The sequence below is a fragment of the Sarcophilus harrisii genome, chromosome 2 (assembly GCF_902635505.1).
Source record: "Sarcophilus harrisii chromosome 2, mSarHar1.11, whole genome shotgun sequence".
Classification (NCBI taxonomy): domain Eukaryota; kingdom Metazoa; phylum Chordata; class Mammalia; order Dasyuromorphia; family Dasyuridae; genus Sarcophilus; species Sarcophilus harrisii.
In genome coordinates, this window is record NC_045427.1 from 140431939 (window position 1) to 140452109 (window position 20171).

A 20171-nucleotide genomic window follows, 5' to 3' on the forward strand; every position below is an offset into this window, starting at 1 on the left:
CATCGAGAGGGGAGACAGAGCAAAAGAGACAGGGAAGGTCTCGTCCTTGCCTTAAGTGTTAATGGGTACTATTTACATCATGCTTTATATGCATTCTATATGTCATTCAAACTTCACAAAAACCTTTTCAGCAAATACTGTTGTATAGATGAGGAAACTGAGTTTCAAGAACATTAAGTAGTTGACCCATAGTCATATGATTTGAGATCCAGGGTTTTTTCAGTCCTTTCATACTACAAATTATGGAGATGAACCTTTCGTGAATAAGCAATTATTAAGTGCCTGCTGTGCACCAAACTGTGACAGGTGTTGGGGATGTCCCAAAACCAAAACAAGCAAGACAGGACCTCAGCAATCCTCCATTCTAGTTGGGGCGGGGGAGGAAGAAACAACAAGGACTTCTGTCACTACCTATAAAATAGGCACAAGGTAAAGGTGGGCAAGGAGGAGGAGGAGGCAGTAGCACCCACAACAGAAGGTAGTGCTTAGGCTGTCTGTAAGAACACAGGGGAAATGATTCGGACCTCACTAAACCTTAGCATGAAGATAAATTGGTAATGCCTCAGTGATCTGGGGGCCATTTAACTTAGGTCAGTCCCGTGATACTCCTTTAAATACTAAACCTTTTTTTATAGAAATCTTCCTAAAATATTTTAATCACTTTTGTTATTTCTCTAAACAGGTATATATGAAACATTATTTAAACTTCTTGGTGACTCCGTTATTGTGCTTCAAAGCCACTGAGATGTATAGGATTGTTTGCTCCCACTCCAAATGGCCACAGGAAGCCATGTTATACTTGTTCTCTGTTTATTCTTTAAAGAGCCCTTCCTTTCCTTGTCTTAACATTCTCACTTCTTGGTGTGTGTGTGTGTGTGTGTGTGTGTGTGTGTGTTTATAATAGCTTTTTATTTCCCCAAATACATGCAAAGAGATTTCAATATTCATCTTTGCAAAAGATGAATTTTTCTCCTTCCCTCCTCCTTTTTCCCCCTCCCCTAGACAGCAAGCAACCCACTATAAGTTAAATGTGTAATTCTAAACAAATTCTTCTAAATATATCACTCCTTGTTGCTGTCAGTAGGAGCACACTACTTGTAATCTGCTGTCCTATTTCGCACAGTGGTCTAGGTGGGAGCATGAGAGCTTTCACCATCTCCTACTGAGGAATGGGCATGATTTTTGCAATGATTATTTTTTTTTCACTAAGAGGCTCTTTTATATATGTATTTCCTGATTTGATGTTATCTGAGCTCCAGACAAGTAGGGCATTACTGTACCTAGATACAGAATGTTGATGGCAGACTTAAGATTGGAATTAATTCTCAGTTTCTATTCCATTGGGTACTCTGTATGAGTAACACGTGACAAGATAGATGATGTTAGAATCCAAAGTGGAGGGGAAATCATCCAGCAAGGAGAATGGGAAGACTTAAGTTAATTCTATGGCATGTTCCCTTTCCCTCCTCCCCTAACAGTTTTGTTTCTGGCACTTGCTTGGAATCTAGGATTCTCAAATTCTACTTTAGAATAAACTATATAGAGATGCAAATCCAATTCAACAAACATTTACTAGACATAGAACAGAATAAATTCCCACAAAATGAAAATTGATTCTCAACAGTTTTAGTAAAGATGCAAGGAATAGGAAGGGGGAGGCTTAACAAGTTTGCAAATCAGTGGCCGGGGGGCCCTGGCAGCTAGGTAGCACAGTAAATAGATCGGGACTTGGAAAGACCTGAATTCAGAGCCTCAGGTATACTATGTAACACTAGATGAGTTACTTAATTTCTCTCTTTCTCAGGTTTCCCCATTGTAAAATAAGGTTAATAATAGCACATACCTCTAAGCGATGTGAGAATCCAAAAAGATAATATTTGTCCAACAGCACAGTGCCTGGCACGTAGCATATACTTAAGAAAGGCTTGTTTCTTAACCTTTTTCAACCAATGTAGGACCCCTAGGGAAGAAAATATCAAAGGTTTATCCTTGTCTCCACTGCTTTTTGTTGCAATCAAGAACCAGTCACAAACATGTACGCCATTTCCCTCAGTGAAACCAACTGTATGAGAAATGGCATCTGTGAACTCTGGGGAGTGAGATGACTTTGTACATGAAGGCTAGAGCTGGCCAGGTTGAAGATTAGTTATGAACACTGCTAGCTTATCTTATCTAGAGGTCTCAGAACCTATTGCCCATAATTAATAACTAAGGCATTTCTAAACAAGGGAAGCAAGTTGAACCATAGAAAACAGATAGCAGCTAGCCAGGTCTGTTTCCTCAAACTACATCTGAAGGCCATGAATAGGATTCATAGAACGAGTAACAGGCCTTTCTAATATTCCTAAGTCAAAGTCTGAGAGTCCTGTTCAAGCTTACCATCCTCTTTACTTAGAAATGTTTGTTTTTGTTTGTAATGACAAAGACCGGTTCCACTTCCCAAGAGTATTATAAAGAACAACATCACTATTGAGTTAACATTTATATTCCTCAAAAGTGTGAGAAGAGAAAGATTCACACCATTAGACAAGAGACAGATTTAGGATCTAGGACTTATGGGCTTGTGAAGGATAGAAAATCCTATCCAAAAATGACTACTCAGAGACCTCTCAGAAGTAAAAAGCAGAAAAGTTGTTTATTTAATTAATTCTCATGAGAATGAGCAATTCCACCATGAGGAGGGAAAGAAAGAGAGCTCATGGCAGAAGGGCTAAAGAAGGGGATAAGGTATACAGTTTTTATAGGTTTTAGATACACAGGATTACATCATAAGTTGGAAAACATTTAAGAGATAGGTGCCCCCCCACCCCTTAATTGGATGTTATTCGTGCCAAAAACAGATTCCTAGTTCCGGGAGGAACCATACATTAGGCAACTAATTGGCCAGATGTTGGTAACTTGAACAGTGATAAATGTCATCATTCAAGGTTAAATACATATGTCTAAAATCTAAATACATATTGGGTACCACTCAAAATACTCACACAGGTCACAGAGACCTAGAGAAACTAAAAATACAGAAGAGGAAGTTAAATGTCCTTGGAAGTTCAGCTGCTGGAAGTTCTTCAACTACACACACACACAGGCTGAAGTTCTAAGACAATGGTATTCATGATCATCTGGCCATATTTGTAATTATCCATCAGCCAGAAAAGCCTCTGCCTGAGACATGTTTTTTAAGGAGTTTGAAAACAGCATTATTAGAACATGCACACAGCCTCCCTTATGACTATATAGGAGAACACTTAAAATTCTGACATTATTAAGTTTTTGCTAAAAGCCAACCTCATTCTATTATATGGCTATGTAACAACTAGTAGATTAGGATTTGGATCTAATCCAGAAAGGAGAGATACAGTCTTACACCTTCTGATTATCAGTTTGCTAAGGACAGAATGCCTTCAGGATAGAGCTTTGAAGAAGACAGATATGGCAAGGTGGAAAAAATGGGAAAGGAAAGGATTAGATTTAGGGGACATTGGCTAGAGCAAACAAACAGTTAGAACCCAGCTGAGGAGTGGGATTGTGTAGAGTGGTGAGTGAGTAAAGTTAGGTTCCAAGGTTAGGGTTGAAGGAAGTTAATGAGGAAGTCACGGCTCTGAAATTCCAATCCAAAGTACTGAGCATCTCTTTGCTAGAACTAAGCTATTTGGTTTCAAAATATGTTTTATGCTGTTATCAGTCACCACTACTTTCAATGCAAATATTAAAAACCAACTTTCATTTCATTGTCCTGCCATGATTCTTGTCATTTGAAGATCTTAAAATACCATATACACCAGATCCTTTGAGGCTGAAGATGAGACAAAAAATAAATATATCCTTTGTCACTCTGGAATTTTTGGTTCAAGAGACTTTTCTTTGCTGGGACTGAGGAAGTTTTATAGGAATAGGTTGAACAGACTTCCCTTAGGGAGCAGGGCAAGGATCTCCTGTAAATCATAGTCAAAGGAAAGGGGCCATTTCCACAGAAGACAAATACTTTATACACCTCTCTGCTCTCCCAAAGCCTTGTCTCTATTAGCATTTGGGGGTCACAGATGCAGTTTTCTGCCTGGAACAAAAAGCAAAAGTCATGCCGAGTTTTAGCAGGACAGAAGCTGAAGGAGCTTCAGAATTTCTAGAGGCAAAGTCGGCCCAGGGGTACTGGCCACAACCTACACAGGAACTAGGGAAGTCAATTGAATTCAACAAACATTCACTGTACCTATTATGGGGGATGGCTCGAAAGAAAATAAAAATGGGAAGAACAGCTGTATAAAAGACAGTCCTGCTATGCTTACTGTTCAATTTTTTGTAAGCATTGGAATGGGTAGAAGCTATCTTTAAGGCTTCCCTCTGACTGGGGGTCCTCCATGATGTGTCAAGGCAATGATAGTAACAATAACATTAAAATCACCCAGATTCACATATCTCTTTAAGGTTTACAAAACATTTTACGTATGTTGTCTCATTTGACCATCCAAAATGCCTTAAGAGATCTAATTAGAAATAAACCTTCAGCAACTCTGATTGTCAAGACCAAATGAATAAAATACAGAGCCCTGCTTTACAAAGGTGTTTGCCATTAGAGAAGATCAATCACAGATTCCATGTCAAAGGAGATTTTTTCAGCAGACGGTGATATCTCTGGTACATTTCAGAGACTACGACGGGAAATCCACAATTCCTCAAAAGAGGTCAGACTAACCGGACAGAAAAAACCAAGTGGATGAAGAATGATTATTGTTCATATTGTAACAGGCAGTTGGATGGACTGCACAAAATCATAAGTACAGATCTAGATCAACTATATTTCTATTTATCATCTAGCTATCCAGATAGAGATAGATGCGGTTGGAAATATATATTCTGAATTGAATATATGAATTCTGAATGATCTGGGTCCGGAATCGAAGAAAAGGAAGAGAGAAGGTTGTATTGCAAACTGGGTGATGCTTCTAATGACCTAAACTTCTCCCTGAAACATAAAATACCTACTTTTGTAGTATTGAAGTAGGTATTTTAATGACAATGTTTTCTTGAGATGCAGTATGGCTGTAACTTTAGAATCCTCTAGTAAAGTGGTTCTCAAACTTTTGTTTTCAGTATCTTTATCCTATTAAAAATTATTGAGGATCTCTCCAAAGTGCTTTTGTTTATCTGGATTATATTTATAGACATTTACCATATTGGAAATAAAAACTATTTTTGAATTTGTAGACCCTCTAAAAGGGTTTCAGAGATCCCTGGGATTCTCTAGACCATACTTTGAGAACCACTGCTCTAGTCTCTGAAGAACTGAGATTGAGGATCTCCAAAGGAACAATGGAAACATATGTGACGGGAGGGTCCCATTATAGGAGAAGAATTATTTAAGTGAGGCAGTGTGAAGGATGTCTTCAGAGAGATGTGTGATTGGAAAATGAGTGAACTTGTCTTTTGAGACAACTAGATGGTGCAGTTTTGGGCCTGGAATCAGAAAGACCTGAATTCAAATCCATCTCAGACATTTACTAGCTATGTGACCTGGGTAATTCACTTAACTGTTTGCCTTAGTTCTGCATTTGTAAAATGAGCCAGAAAAGGAAATGGCAAACTGGCCCAGTATCTTTGCCAAGAAAATCCCAAAGGGGTTACAGAAAGTCAGCAGGACTGAAATGACTGGACAACAGGAGTCATGTAATAAGAGTGAAAGGCAACTGATGAATGATCTATGTGTTCCATTGGTGTTCATGAAATATAAAGAGAGCTAAACAAACACTTCCCTCCTCTCACACTGGGTACACCCCTTAAGGATTTTAATCTTTTTTACATAATTACAAATAACTTTTCAGTATGGTTTGCCAAATTCACAGTTCCCCAAAACATATTTTAGTATGCCTATTTTCCCAAAGCCCCTCTAGTTTTTACTATTTCCATCTTTTATCTTTACAATTTACTCAACTGTGAGATAAAGCCTCGAAATTACTTTAATTTTCATTTCACATATTATTATTGATTTGGGATAGTCTTTAATATGACTTAATAGTTCATGATTCTTTTGAGTTCTAGTCATTAATATTTTTTGACTAACTACTGGGTGATTCTTGGTCTTACATATTTGTGTTATTCCATATATTCCATATATATTCTCTCTTGATCTTTACAAAGGTCTTTGATGCAAAGTTTGTTTGCTTTTTCCAATTAGTAGTTTCCTTTATTACATTAATCATACTGATTTTGTCCATGCAAAGGTTTTTTTTAATTTCAAGTATTCAAAATTATCCATTTTATCTTATATGATCTCTTTTATCCTTTGTTTAATCGGAAATGATATCTTTAGCCATAATTCTATAAAATACTTACATCCATTTTCTTCTAACTTTTTTATGATGTGATCTTTTAAGACTTTTTACATGTTACACATAAAACCTCTTATATTTAAGTATATCTATAGCTTTCTTTTACATTAATGTACCACAGCTAATTTAATTATCCCTATACTACTGAAAATTAAAGTCATTCAGAATCTTTTACAATTACATGTAATATGGGTACAGAAATCTTTGGACATATTTTTTAAATTTGATTTTGATAAAACATTTAGGGCATGTTTTTAACAATGGAATTTTATAGAGATTATTTTTGTAATTCTTACTGCATAGTCAGATTTTTCCTGGGGGGGAAAAAAAGCCTACAAGTCTATAATTCTAGCAGCAATAACTGAGTGCTCCTGTCATTCCACAACCATTCCAACATACAGTTTTATTGCTTTTAATTATCTTTGCCAATACCTCATAGTTGTTTTAATTTGCATCTCTTTGGTTACTGGAGATGACCATGTTTTCAATTGATTGATAACAATTTGTTTTTCTTCTTTTGAAAATGATCTGTTCATATCCACCTGGCCATTCATTCATTCATTGTGGACTGGAAATTACAATTTTTAAAAAAGTGTTTTGTTTTTTTAACAGTTTCTTACTTGTTTTTAGATGTCCCTTTTTCTGCTATTAACTGTAATTATTTTCTCAACATATTGTTCCTGTTTTTCTTTTGATTATATTGGTTCTGGTGTATTTTTAAATTTACATTTTATCTTGTTCCTTGTTTTCATTTGTTGATCAGGAGAAAAAATCATTTCTTTCCCACAATTGAGATAAATGTCTTATTCCATTTTCTTTCTTTTCATATTTCTTTATTATGTTTTTCTATCATCCAACCAGAATTCACTGTAAGAAGTGAGTCTAAATTGATTTCCTGTCAAACTATAAACCAATCTTTCCCAGTACATTCATTAAATAATGAGCTCTTTCCCTAGGTTTTATCTTTTTTAGTTCATCTAACACTAATCTTTTGTATATGTTTGGTTGGATGTCTTATTTGTTAATTCTGTTTCATTTCTCTGGTTTTCTTTTTTGCCTAGCACCAGATATATTTGATAATCATAACTATTTTGTAATGTGTTTTAATGTCTGGAAATACAAGACCATCTTCACCACCTTCCCCTCCCCCCCCTCTACTCCCAACAATTTCCCATTATATTCTTGCTTATTTTTTTAATACAAATGACATTTTATTTTTAAGCCTTGGTCCTTTGGTTGATATTGCATTGAATACTTAAATAATAAATCAACAAAAGTGCTTAATCAATTAAATGCCTACTATTTGCCAAATGTGTGATGTTTTGTTGGATTCTGGGGATTCAAAGACAAAAATGAAACAGTCTGCTCTCAATGAGCTCATTTTCTGCTTTGCAGATACAGAATGTTCACAAAAAAGTAAATACAGAATGTGTGTGTGTGTATGTGTGTGTAATATATTTGCCCCAGCTGGATTCTCATATCTGCTTCTGTATTCAATCTTTTGCAATATGTTGTTTTGGTTCCAGAATTTGAAGAAAATCTGGCCTCAAACAGACATGTAATTGGAAAAGAGAGTACTATTTAAGAGGCAAATAACATCTTAGTGTTATGACGATAATAGTTTGACCTTAGGGAACTGCCATTCTAAAAAAAGTCTTCCTCTTTATGGTCATGAGAAAGGGTCTCTTGGAGGAGGAGATGGCTCTTGGGATGAGCCCACCGTTAGGGGTGCCAGGAGGCAGAGGAGAAGAAGGGAGACCAATGCAAGCATTAGCAAAGGAACAGAAAGGGAGACGGCTGGTCCAATCAGGGCCAAGGGTAAATAGACTAGGTAGGGTGGACTCCTGGGGCAGGAAGGGGATGAAGTCATGTGTGCTCAGTCAAGAAAGCTAGCCTTGAACCACAAGATGCAGGGCATCCAAGGTCAGGTGGAAGAGTTTGTGTTTGGTTGTAAGAGTGAGTGGGGTCCCCCCAGAGCTTCTCCAGCAGAGGGATGAATGGGTCAGACCTCCGCCATTGGACTGAGAACTCTTCTTCTAGATCTTGTAGCACCAAGTGGAGACCCAGAGAGCATACTGACTTTCAGGACAGGAAGGAGCTCTCCCTTTATCTGAGGAGCTGGACATGGAATAATTTCACTGATATATATATTGATTAGTTTTGCGGATCTGCTTTTTTTTCCCCTTTCTTTTTTCTCTTTGTTCTAAGGGGTGGTTCACAGGGTAGAGGACAGGGAAGGATATATTCAGAAATGAAGATGACATTAAAAAAAAAAAAAAACCAAAGATATCAATACACTTTAAATGTTTATTTTAGCTTCCTATTTTAAAATAGGTTTATTTTCACTATTTTTTTCTTTCTAGTCTAGATTATCCTTCCCACCCCACCTGCAAGCCCCTTGGGATTTTCCCCTAAGGTGACTGACCCAATGTATCCCGCTGGATTCCAAATATACTGTGCTTGTAAATGCCATTGATTATTAATGCAGTATTCCTGTTGCCTACAGTAATATTGCACAGCCATAAATCACTGCTGCTTGGAGTTAATATTAGCCCTGTAATATTGATTACACTGCTGCTTAATTATATGTGACATTCATTGAATTCATTAACAGATACTACCTGCCTCTTCTTATGCTAATTATTGGTGTAAGCTGTTCAGTTAATTGTTTGTTTGCATTTTGCTATCCATTTTACTGCCTTTATTACTTGGCTGGACCTGCCTACATGCTTGCTATTTGCATTACTGATTTGCTGAATACAATTTTAACTAGAATAAAAAACAAAATGGAGGCCAAAACTTAAGCTGTGTGCTGTAATGGATCTAAAAACCTGAATATTTCCTGTAGACTCTATGAAAATGTTGAAAGAACCTATAGGAGGAATAATCATTAAAAATCAGAAAGACCACTCTATCTGCTTTCTATCAATTTTTAGGAATATCTGATCATTCAGAAATTCCTGATGTTGGACTAGTCAGGGGTAGTACTCAGAAACCAATCATTAAGATTCCCACTAAAGAGAAGGAAGATTCGTTTAGAACAATAGTTTTCAAAGTATGGTCCATAGACTTCTGTGGACCAAAATCCTTTTAGGGGTTCACTAGCTCGAAACTATTGCTATACTAATACAAGATTCTATTTGCCTATTAAAATACTCCTCCCTTTTCTTACTACATGTCTGTGTGAGGCCAAATTTTCTTCACATTCTTGAACTAAAACAACAAATTTCAAAAAATTGACTGTAGAAGCAATACAGAATTGCGTTCTATTAAGCCAGACAGTAAAGAGATTTTCAAAAAATATAAAATAATGTCACTCTTCTTAGTAAATACTTTGTTTTGGAAAATATAGTTATTTGCCATAAAAATGTTTTACATTAACATGTAGTTGATTTGTAATAAATTTGAAATAAATTAATAAATAGATATGTAAAATTTGTATTAATTTTAATTACTAATTTGGTAAATACTGATAGAGACAACCCACAGAAACAAAAACTCCTTGGGGTCCTAAAATTTCTTTAGAAATATAACAGAATTTTCAATAAGGATCTTGAGACACCAAAATAGTGGAACTACTGGTTTAGATAGTTTGAAACTTCATTGGGAAGACAAGGTTTGCCAGTAAATGAAATGAAATGCTTGACTAAGTTTGAAAAAGACATGACACTCATTCTGGTTCTCTAACGTCATAGGAAAATCACAGGTCCAAGTGAGCAATAATCTCAGGAAAGCATCTATCTGTCCTTGGGGAAGAACCAGAAGGAGTTTGAATCAGCCATGCAGCTCAGCTACTACAGCATCAATAGGAAATTGAATTTGTTTTTTTTTTTTTTGTTTGTTTGTTTGTTTGTTTTGTTTTGTTCTGTTTTTAAGGGAAAAGTAAAGGACCAGGGGATCAGAGATCACATGAACACCATTGATAAAAGGCAGTTGATTGATCAGACAGAATCTGGTTCTACTACAACTGTGATCTAAGTGACCATTCCTACATAGGATGTACTTGAGAGGTATCTATTGTCTTGGTTCTCCAGATACTGACATTCACTGAACTACCTTCAGGAAATGAGGATGGAACCAGAGATAGAATTCCCCCTCATATTCCTTCCCACCCAATCAATCCTCCACTGCTCGCTCAGGGTCATCTACCCATTTGACCACTTCTCAGACACTGCTGGATCTCCATGTGACACCTCCTAACAGAGGATATTCCTCCAAGACTTTGTCCTGGACCCACCTCTCTCCCTTTTGAAGATTTCATCATCTCCTATGAGTTTAATTATCATCCCTATGCAGATAATTCCCATATGTATATATCCTGCCCTGGTCTGTCTCCCCAACTCTACCCTCAAGACATCAAATACACCTATGAAAAGTTTTGAACTAGAATTGTAGGCCTCTCAATCTCTACACATTCAAAATAATCAAAATAAAATAAAAAATTATCTCCCCCTACACCACCCTCAAATCAGCTCTCTTCTGACATTTTCTGGTGGACTAGAATTGGTGTTAGATGTATGAGAGAATGTAATCATTAGCAATAAGAAAGATTACTACTCCATCTCTTCTCTGTTGATTCTTAAACACATCTGACCATTCAAAAATTTCTGATGTCAGAACATTCAGGGATACTCCTTGGAAACTGGTCACTAAGATCGTTGTCCATCCTTGTGAAGAGGACCGATGACATCACAGAGGGATCTCTTCACTTGCCCACATACTGGGTTGGGCAGAGTTGTGCAAAGACCTCAACCTCACTCTGTCTTTTGGAGTCATCAAAGGCTAGGAGCAAAACCAAAGCCAGTATGGCTGCCGATGGATGCAGTGGATGACCTTTGTGTCTTTGAGGTCTGACCAAACTCTAAGTGCTTCTGCTGCCTCGTAGCTGTTGGAGCAGATTGTTCTTCATCTCATTTTGCCTGGCAAAGTCTTCGGGATGGACATCCCCCTGACCCATCGGTGGCTCTGAGACCTACCAGTTATTCTCCACCTGTTTTAGCACTTTGCTGAGAAATGCCACCAGACATGAATTTTATTCCAATTGGGTGAAGGATTTTAGTATGCTTTAAGGCTTTTGTAACATATAGTTATGTGAAATAGGAAATAGATATTCCAGTAAGAGGCAAATGGGGACATATTATTTCTTCTAAATTTCCCCAAAAAAAGTAATTGGTGGGGAGAGGAACACCTCATATTGATCAAAACTGTTATCATATTCTCGAACTAAGACAACATATGGCAAAAGATTGACTATAGAAGCAGCTAGGAGAATCCAGCTGCTTTCTATTAAGTCAGATATTAAAGAGATTTGAATATTTGGAGAGTGTAAGTAGTAACATATTGGAACCAGCTAGAACTGATTTACAAAAGCTAATTCTTCTGTGTTTGATGTGAGCATTTACATTTACATGCTTCAAATGAGGGCTAGATTTATTGTTTTGTTGATTTCTAGACTTCATAAAGTCTAGAGACTTTCTTCTGAGAAGAAAAAGAAAAAAATATTAATAATGTGCACTAAATTTAAACATATATGTATTGGTAGAGAGAGGAATTAAGGGGAGAATTAATTGTTTAATATATACCAGCAAACCATGGAGTATATAAGTACTATCAAGCCTTTGGCATTATGTGGATTTCTTATCTTTGAAGGAGATAGAAAAGATATGTTATATCCTAGGTTTGTCTGCCTGTTTTACCAGGTATGCACAGGCTGTCCAACCAGGAACCAGGCAGCTTCTACTACTGCTAAAGTATTATAGGGAAAATATTTCTCTACATATGGATTCCCTGTCAGGATTCACTCTGACCAGAGTAGAGAATTTGAGAGCAATCTATTCCAGTAAAGTTTAGAAAAAATAAATGCCTAAAACTACTTCTACTCATCCCCAAGGAGACTTGCACCCTGTATATTTTAATCACATAATGGCGTGAAGCATGAAGACCAGGAGCAGTGGGGCTTTGGAAGAAGTTTCTGAAACCAGCATGTTACATTTCTAGAGCATATTTTTGTTGCTACTGGAATGGTGCTATAGATTAATTTACAACAAATTTACTAATTTTGTGCAAGAAACATGCCTACTAATTGATTTGTGCTTTGGAGGCTCAGAAGATGGAGAGGATAAAAAGACTGTCTATTCCTCATCTCCGTATATCCATCAACTGAGAAATTACCTGAAGGAAATCTTCCAGCTAGCTGGCTTCAACTTAAAATATTTCTGCCAGAAACAAATAATGATATGACACTCAAACCGAATGTCAACAACTTCCACAAGTTAACAGGATCCACTAAGACACTCTGGAGTTAAGGGAACAGATCAGAATGATGGAAAACTACATCATACCAAGCAGCTGAGATGTTGGTCAGTCTTCCCCTTCCTACACTCTGTCCCAGCCAAACCCATCTACTTACTTTACTGCTCCTGGGACACGGAATTCTTTCTCTCCTTTCAGGATTTTGCACAAGTTATTGCTCCCTTCCTCAAAATGCTCTCTTGCCTCAACACTAATTTTTGGAATCTGTCTTGGTCTCTCTCTCTCTCTCTCTCTCTGCCTCTCTGTGTGCATCTCTTTCTGCCTTTTTCTCTGTCTCTATGTCTGTCTGTCTGTCTCTCCATTTATCCTCTCCACTAATGGCACCAGTAGTCGATCACAGCTACCCATATCCACCCCATTTAAGTGACAGCAGCGGGCTCTTTGCATCTCTCAAGCTCTCTCTTTCCAGTGCAGGATGTAGTCCACTATAAAACTCTCCCAAATCTTTTCACTCACTTCTACACTTGTGTGGAATAGAGAGATAAGGTGAAGAACTTACAGGAATGTGTGCATTCTTTATCTGTATTTTATTTTCATTATTTCTGTGTTTCCCCTATGATCTGTATAATATGTGCAGGCCCATATTTACTTGAGCCTTGGCCAGTTATAAACATATTTACTTAACCTGAGCAGATGACATTTATCAGTATTTGACATTTATCGATATTTAATCTATTAGCTGAGCCACTATCTGCTTGATTAAGCCTGAAAGCCTGATTTTCTGTTTCCTAGAATCAGGAGATTTCGGGGAAACAGAAACCTTCCATTCTAATCTCTCTCAGATAGCAACAACCAATTAGATGCCCCCCCTCCCCTTCTCAATGCTCTCTTATTTGTGATGTAATTTCTTGTATAAAAACTGTGTATCTTTACTACTTTTTTAGCCCTCCTACCATGAGCTTTTTCTTTCTTATCTCATGATGGGTCAGCTCATCCTCCAGAGGTTTTAATAAACAACCTTTCTGCTTTTTACTGAATGATCTCTGAGTAGTCATTTGGGGTAAGAGTCTTCTACATCCCCCACACACTGTTTATGAGATTTAGGACTCCCTCACCTTTCAAGAGGAAGGAAGAGTAGATTTTCTCCTGCAACAAACATCCTTGGTGCTAGGTCCCTTCCTCTGCCAGCAGAAATTGGTCCTGATGATTTGTATCATTCCTGTTCCTGAGTAAAAGACATCATCTTAGATGACAAGAAACCTAAGTATGGGACTCTCACCTCTTCTAGAGGGTGAGTCATGATTGATTTGCTTATTCTCAAATCATAGCAAAGGGAGCTCTAGGGAAGGGTTCAGCTTCTCCTTAGTGATATGATGAGCCTCAAAGGATAGGCTGGGGAACCTAATTCACTGATAAAACTAGGAGAAAGAAGTGGAATGTTCCTTAAAGCTGAATGCTAGGAAAAGTTATTAAATGGGGAGGGAGACCTCATTGAGGGATTCCTGCTAGGAATAAGGTCAGAATTGAAAACCTGGAGATAAGGATCTTTAAAAGCTGCCAGGCTTACTGGAAACCAAATAGGGGAAAGGATTTTGAACTTCAGGTTTTAAACTTACTAAAGTAATTTCAAAATGAGCAAGCTGAGGTTTACCCGGCAGCCCACCAGAGCTTCTTAGGGAATTGAACTAGGCCCTGGACTTTGAATTTAAATAGCTGTGGTTTAAGGGAGAAACTGTTAAGTGACAAAGTTACACTTACATAATAGTGAACATGAAGAATAAAGGAAAGAAATCTGGGGGCTCCTACAAAGTTAAAAACCCTTTGGACCCCTTTGCTGATGAATGGTGGTGCTGAATCAAAGGCCTCTGTTCTGTTTTCTCTCCTCTATCATTTTCCTCCCACAAAGAAAAACAGCTCCGATCCTGTAGGGATGTTGATAGAAAGTCATGGTGGGGGGCAAAGGATTCAAGTCATTAAGCCTGAGAGAAGGATTCTGCAAACCTGAAGCTAATTCAGAAGAGCAAGCGTCTCTGTAAGGAATAATTGCTAAGTTCCCTTCCCCCTCCCACCCTTCATCTTCCGTATTCTGTTATCCTTCTCTTCCTCAAGCGAGAGCTTGAATCCCCTGGCCTATGCTGGTCATTCATTCCATCCATCAGTTGAGTGTGCATTGGGCAGAGACTATGGCTTGTGGACTGTATAAGGCATTACAAAATATTTGGGGAACTGCTGAGTGGGTTATATTTTTAGAATATATCACTTAGCTCACAATAGTCCCGAGAGACAAGCAACATAAGGATTATTAAATCCGTTTCAACGATGTGGAAACTGAGGTTCAGAAAACTGTATCTTGCTCATAATCACACAATGAGGAAATATCAGAGCAGAGAGCAGAATCCCATCTTCTAGAGAGCAGAATCCCATCGTCTAACTCCAGCCACAGGTCTCTTTCCTCTGTGCCCTGTTGCCTCTGGCTTCCAGTCTGGCTGTTGAATGTGCGTGGAACAATAATGTATGTGACAGCTCGTAATGAAGTCCTACAGACTGATGATTGATGCTGCAGGAATTCAGAGGAAAGAAGATCACTCATTGTCAACCTGAGCAGTTCACAAAGGAAGAGATGAGTCCTGAATTGTACTTTATAATGTGTGTGCTTGTGAAAGTATGTTTGTGCGTATGTGTGTGTGGGTACCCAGCTAGGTGGCTCAGTGGATATAGCAGCACCTGAAGCCAGGAAGACATGAATTCAAATCCAGCCTCACACACTCATTTCACTACATGATCCTGAGCGAGTCATTTAGCCTGTTTGCCTTAGTTCAGTGGAGAAGGAAATGCAGACCACCCAGTATCTCTGCCGAAAAAAGCCAAATGGGGTCACAAAGAGTTGGATATGATAAAAAATGAATAAACAACTAAGGAATTCTGGGAAACATTTGGGGTGGAAAGGAACTATAGGTTCCAAGTAAATTTTTAAAATTTGAAAAGGATGGGGCAGCTAGGTGGTGCAGGGGATGGAGCACCAGTCCTGAAGTCAGGAGGACCTGAGTTCTAATGTGACCTCAGATACTTAACACTTCCTGGCTGTGTGACCCTGGACAAGCCACTTAAACCCAATTGCCTCAGCAACAACAAAAAATTCAAAAGAACACAGGAGTGTAACTACTGGGCTTATATCCCAAAGAGATTTTAAAGGAGGCAAGAATGTTTGTGGCAGCCCTCTTTGTAGTGGCCAAAAACTGGAAACTGAGTGGATGTCCATCAGTTGGAGAATGACTGAATACGTTATGGTATATGAAGATAATGGAATATTATTGTTCTGTAAGAAATGACCAGCAGGATGATTTCAGAAAGGCCTGGAGAGACTTACATGAACTGATGCTGAGTGAAATGAGCAGGGCCAGGAGATCATCATATATGGCAACAACAAGACTATACGATGATCAATTCTGATGGACGTGGCTCTTCAGCAATGAGAGCATTCAAATCAGTTCCTCTTGCTCAGTGATGAAGAGAGCCATCTACACCTAGAGAGAGGATTATGGGAACTGAGTGTGGACCACAACATAGCATTTTCCACTTCTGTTATTGTTTGCTTGCATTTTTGTTTTCTTTTTTAGGTTTTTTTTCCTTCTTGATCCAATTTTTCTTGTGCAGCAAAATAACTGTATAAATATGTATACATATATTGGATTTAACATATATTTTAACATATTTAACTATCTGCCATCTGGGGGTGGGGAGAAGGAGGGGAAATTTTGGAACAGAAGATTTTGCAAGAGTCAATGTTGAAAAATTATCCATGCATATGTTTTGTTTTTGTTTTTTGTTTTTTTAATAGCCTTTTATTTACAGGATATATACATGGGTAACTTTACAGCATTAACAATTGCCAAACCTCTTGTTCCAATTTTTCACCTCTTACCCCCCCCCCTAGATGGCAGGATGACCAGTCAGATGTTAAATATATTAAAATATAAATTAGATACACAATAAGTATACATGACTAAAACGTTATTTTGCTGTACAAAAGAATCAGACTCTGAAATATTGTACAATTAGGTTGTGAAGGAAATCAAAAATGCAGGTGGGCATAAATATAGGGATTGGGAATTCAATGTAATGGTTTTTAGTCATCTTCCAGAGTTCTTTTTCTGGGCATAGTTAGTTCAGTTCATTACTGCTCCATTAGAAATGATTTGGTTGATCTCATTGCTGAGGATGGCCTGGTCCATCAGAACTGGTCATCATATAGTATTGTTGTTGAAGTATATAATGATCTCCTGGTCCTGTTCATTTCACTCAGCATCAGTTCATGTAAGTCTCTCCAGGCCTTTCTGAAATTATCCTGTTGGTCATTTCTTACAGAACAGTAATATTCCATAATATTCATATACCACAATTTATTCAGCCATTCTCCAACTGATGGACATCCATTCAGTTTCCAGTTTTCAGCCACTACAAAAAGGGCTGCCACAAACATTCGTGCACATACAGGTCCCTTTCCCTTCTTTATAATCTCTTTGGGATATAATCCCAGTAGTAACACTGCTGGATCAAAGGGTATGCACAGTTTGATAAGTTTTTGAGCATAGTTCCAAACTACTCTCAAAATGGTTGGATTCTGTTCACAACTCCACCAACAATGCATCAATGTCCCAGTTTTCCGACATCCCTCCAACAATCATCATTATTTTTTCCTGTCATCTTAGCCAATCTGACAGGTGTGTAGTGGTATCTTAGAGTTGTCTTAATTTGCATTTCTCTGATTAATAATGACTTGGAGCATCTTTTCATATGACTAGAAATAGTTTCAATTTCTTCATCTGAGAATTGTCTGCTCATATCCTTTGACCATTTTTCAATTGGAGAATGGCTTGATTTTTTATAAATTAGAGTTAATTCTCTATATATTTTGGAAATGAGGCCTTTATCAGAACCTTTGACTGTAAATATTTTCCCAGTTTATTGCTTCCCTTCTAATCTTGTCTGCATTAGTTTTGTTTGTACAAAAACTTTTCAGTTTGGTATAATCGAAATTTTCTATTTTGTGATCAGTAATGATCTCTAGTTCTGCTTTGGTCATAAAGACCTTCCCCTTCCACAGGTCTGAGAGGTAAACTATCCTGTGTTCCTCTAATTTATTAATAATTTCATTCTTTATGCCTAGGTCATGAACCCATTTTGACCTTATCTTGGTGTACGGTGTTAAGTATGGATCAACATGCATATGTTTTGTAAATAAAAAGCTTTAATAAAATAAATTTTAAAAAATTCAAAAGGACAGAAGCTTTTTGTCTGGAGGGTTTTTAAATTATTCAATACACTTAGCCAATCAGTACCTTCATGCTGGTCAATTATCAAAAAGCTGGTATGTTCAGGAAGGACTAGCACCTCTGGTGTGTGATGGTTTGCCAAGCCCTTTTCAGGGCTGCTCATCCACGTTTGGTGTTCTGCTGATTCACCAAACTCTCACCTGTGGTTTGTAGCATGTTCAGTGGCAATACCCCCTGAAATCATCTTGGCAAATGGGCTAACTCAAGTTGAGAGTAACTGATAGACTTCAATCCTGTCATTGAGTTGGGGAATGTCTACCTTGCCCCCTCCCCAGTCCTTTCAATGATGATTCCTCCCTCAATATTACACTACAAATAACTTTGTATTCCTGTTCTTTATGTTTTTTTTCTATTTGTATATATGTAAATGTCATTCTCTTCCCTTCCCCCAATAGAATGTAAGCTTCTTGCAGACCGGGGCTTTTTCATTTTTGTTTTTATGTTCTCAGCACCTAGCAAAGTGTTGGACACACATTAGGCATTTAATAAATACTTGTGGGTTGAATTAGGTAAATATAAAGATGAGTTCTGCTATGGAATATAATTTGTAAAAATCTGTCTGTTCCCTCTTTGTATAATCACTAAGGATGCCCTTAATATGTGTGTAGATAATTCTATTAATATTTTATAGAATAAGGAAATAGACATAAGGATCAGGAGTTATTGAGATTTTCTTATTGCTTTTTCCCCCAGTAGCAATAATTCAATTTTTTTCAAGTGTTTGGTTTCTTCCCTTCTTTTAGCAAACTAAAAGGAGCTGTGCTTCTCTTATTTTAGTACCTCAATGCTGTCAAAATAGTGTCATCTACATAAACCTCCTCTGTGCATACTTGATCTAGTCCAACTGTTCTTGCCATTATTTTACTTAGTACCATTTTTACTTCCTGATGACATCTGGACTGACAATGGAGATCAAATGTGATGACTCTGCTGCCCTTGATAGAGAAAAAAAAAGATTTTTATAATAATTTTGACAGATCTTTTCCATTTTTCATCTGTTTATTGTCCTAGTTTCATCCTTAAATGCTTAGATTTATTTGAGTTTCTTGCCAAAATGCTTATAAATTTGTTCTTTCTTACTGTTTTTTAAAATAATATTTATTACCATTTCCTACCATCCTCTTCCATAAGTTTTAAAAATGAGTGCATCCAAAGCAATCCCAATAAAATCTGGATAGAAAGCGCCATCTGCCTCCAGAAAAAGAAAAAATAATGAGTGCATATTCTAAACCAATATTAGCCCATGACTGACATAACTCTACTTGGCAAAAGAGATCAATTGCTAATTTTCACATTCTTTTGCTTCTTTGTTATGGTGACTAATTTAAATTGGTTAAATTTCCTTAAGAATTAATAGTGTTCTTTATCAATGTCAGTTCTGAACCATTTCCCATTTTTCAGTATTAATGGGTCATTTAAATGTGTCAAGTTGGAGTTGTTTTAATTATATCTTCTCATTTTTATTCTTCTAATATGGTATTGATTTTGGTTTCTGTTCTATACCAAGGGTTTTTAACCAAATTCTATAAATAGATTCCAGGGGGTCCATGAACTTGAATGGAAAATAAATTATATCTTTATTTCAATACAATTGGTTTCCTTTGTATTTATTTTATGTATTTATTTCTTCTGTATTTATTCTATGCATTTAAAAATATTATTCTTAATAGTCCATAGGCTTTGTTTGACTGCCAGAGGGGCTCATGACTCAGAAAAAGGTGAAGAATATTCATCCACAAATTCAGTAGTCTGTCTATATACACCAAGTTGATTTGAAATTAACTCCTTTATCAATGAACCAGTTATTGTCTCTCTTAAGATAGAATTGGTTTCATTTTTTTGTGATGTTATTCTGTGTTTCCCATGTTCAGTATTTCTCATTCCTCCAAATTAAATTAATTTACATGATGAGAAAGAATTAGGTAGGACAGTGGATAAGAGCACTGGGTCTGGAGTCAGAAAGAGTTCTTCCAGACTTCAAATCTGGCCACAGGCAAGTATTAATCCCATTTGCCTCAGTTTTCTTATCAGCAAAATGACTTAGAGAAGGAAACAGCAAACAACTTCAAATATCTTTGCCAATACTAAAGGAAGTCATGAAGAGACAGACACGAGTAAAATGATTGAAAAATAAAAATTACTTGATTTCATTAGAAAAGTAAATATATATGCCCAAAGGGCTATAAAATTGTATACTCTTTGATCCAGCAGTGTCTCTACTGAGTCCATATCCTAAAGAGATTATAAAAAAAGGGAAAAGGAG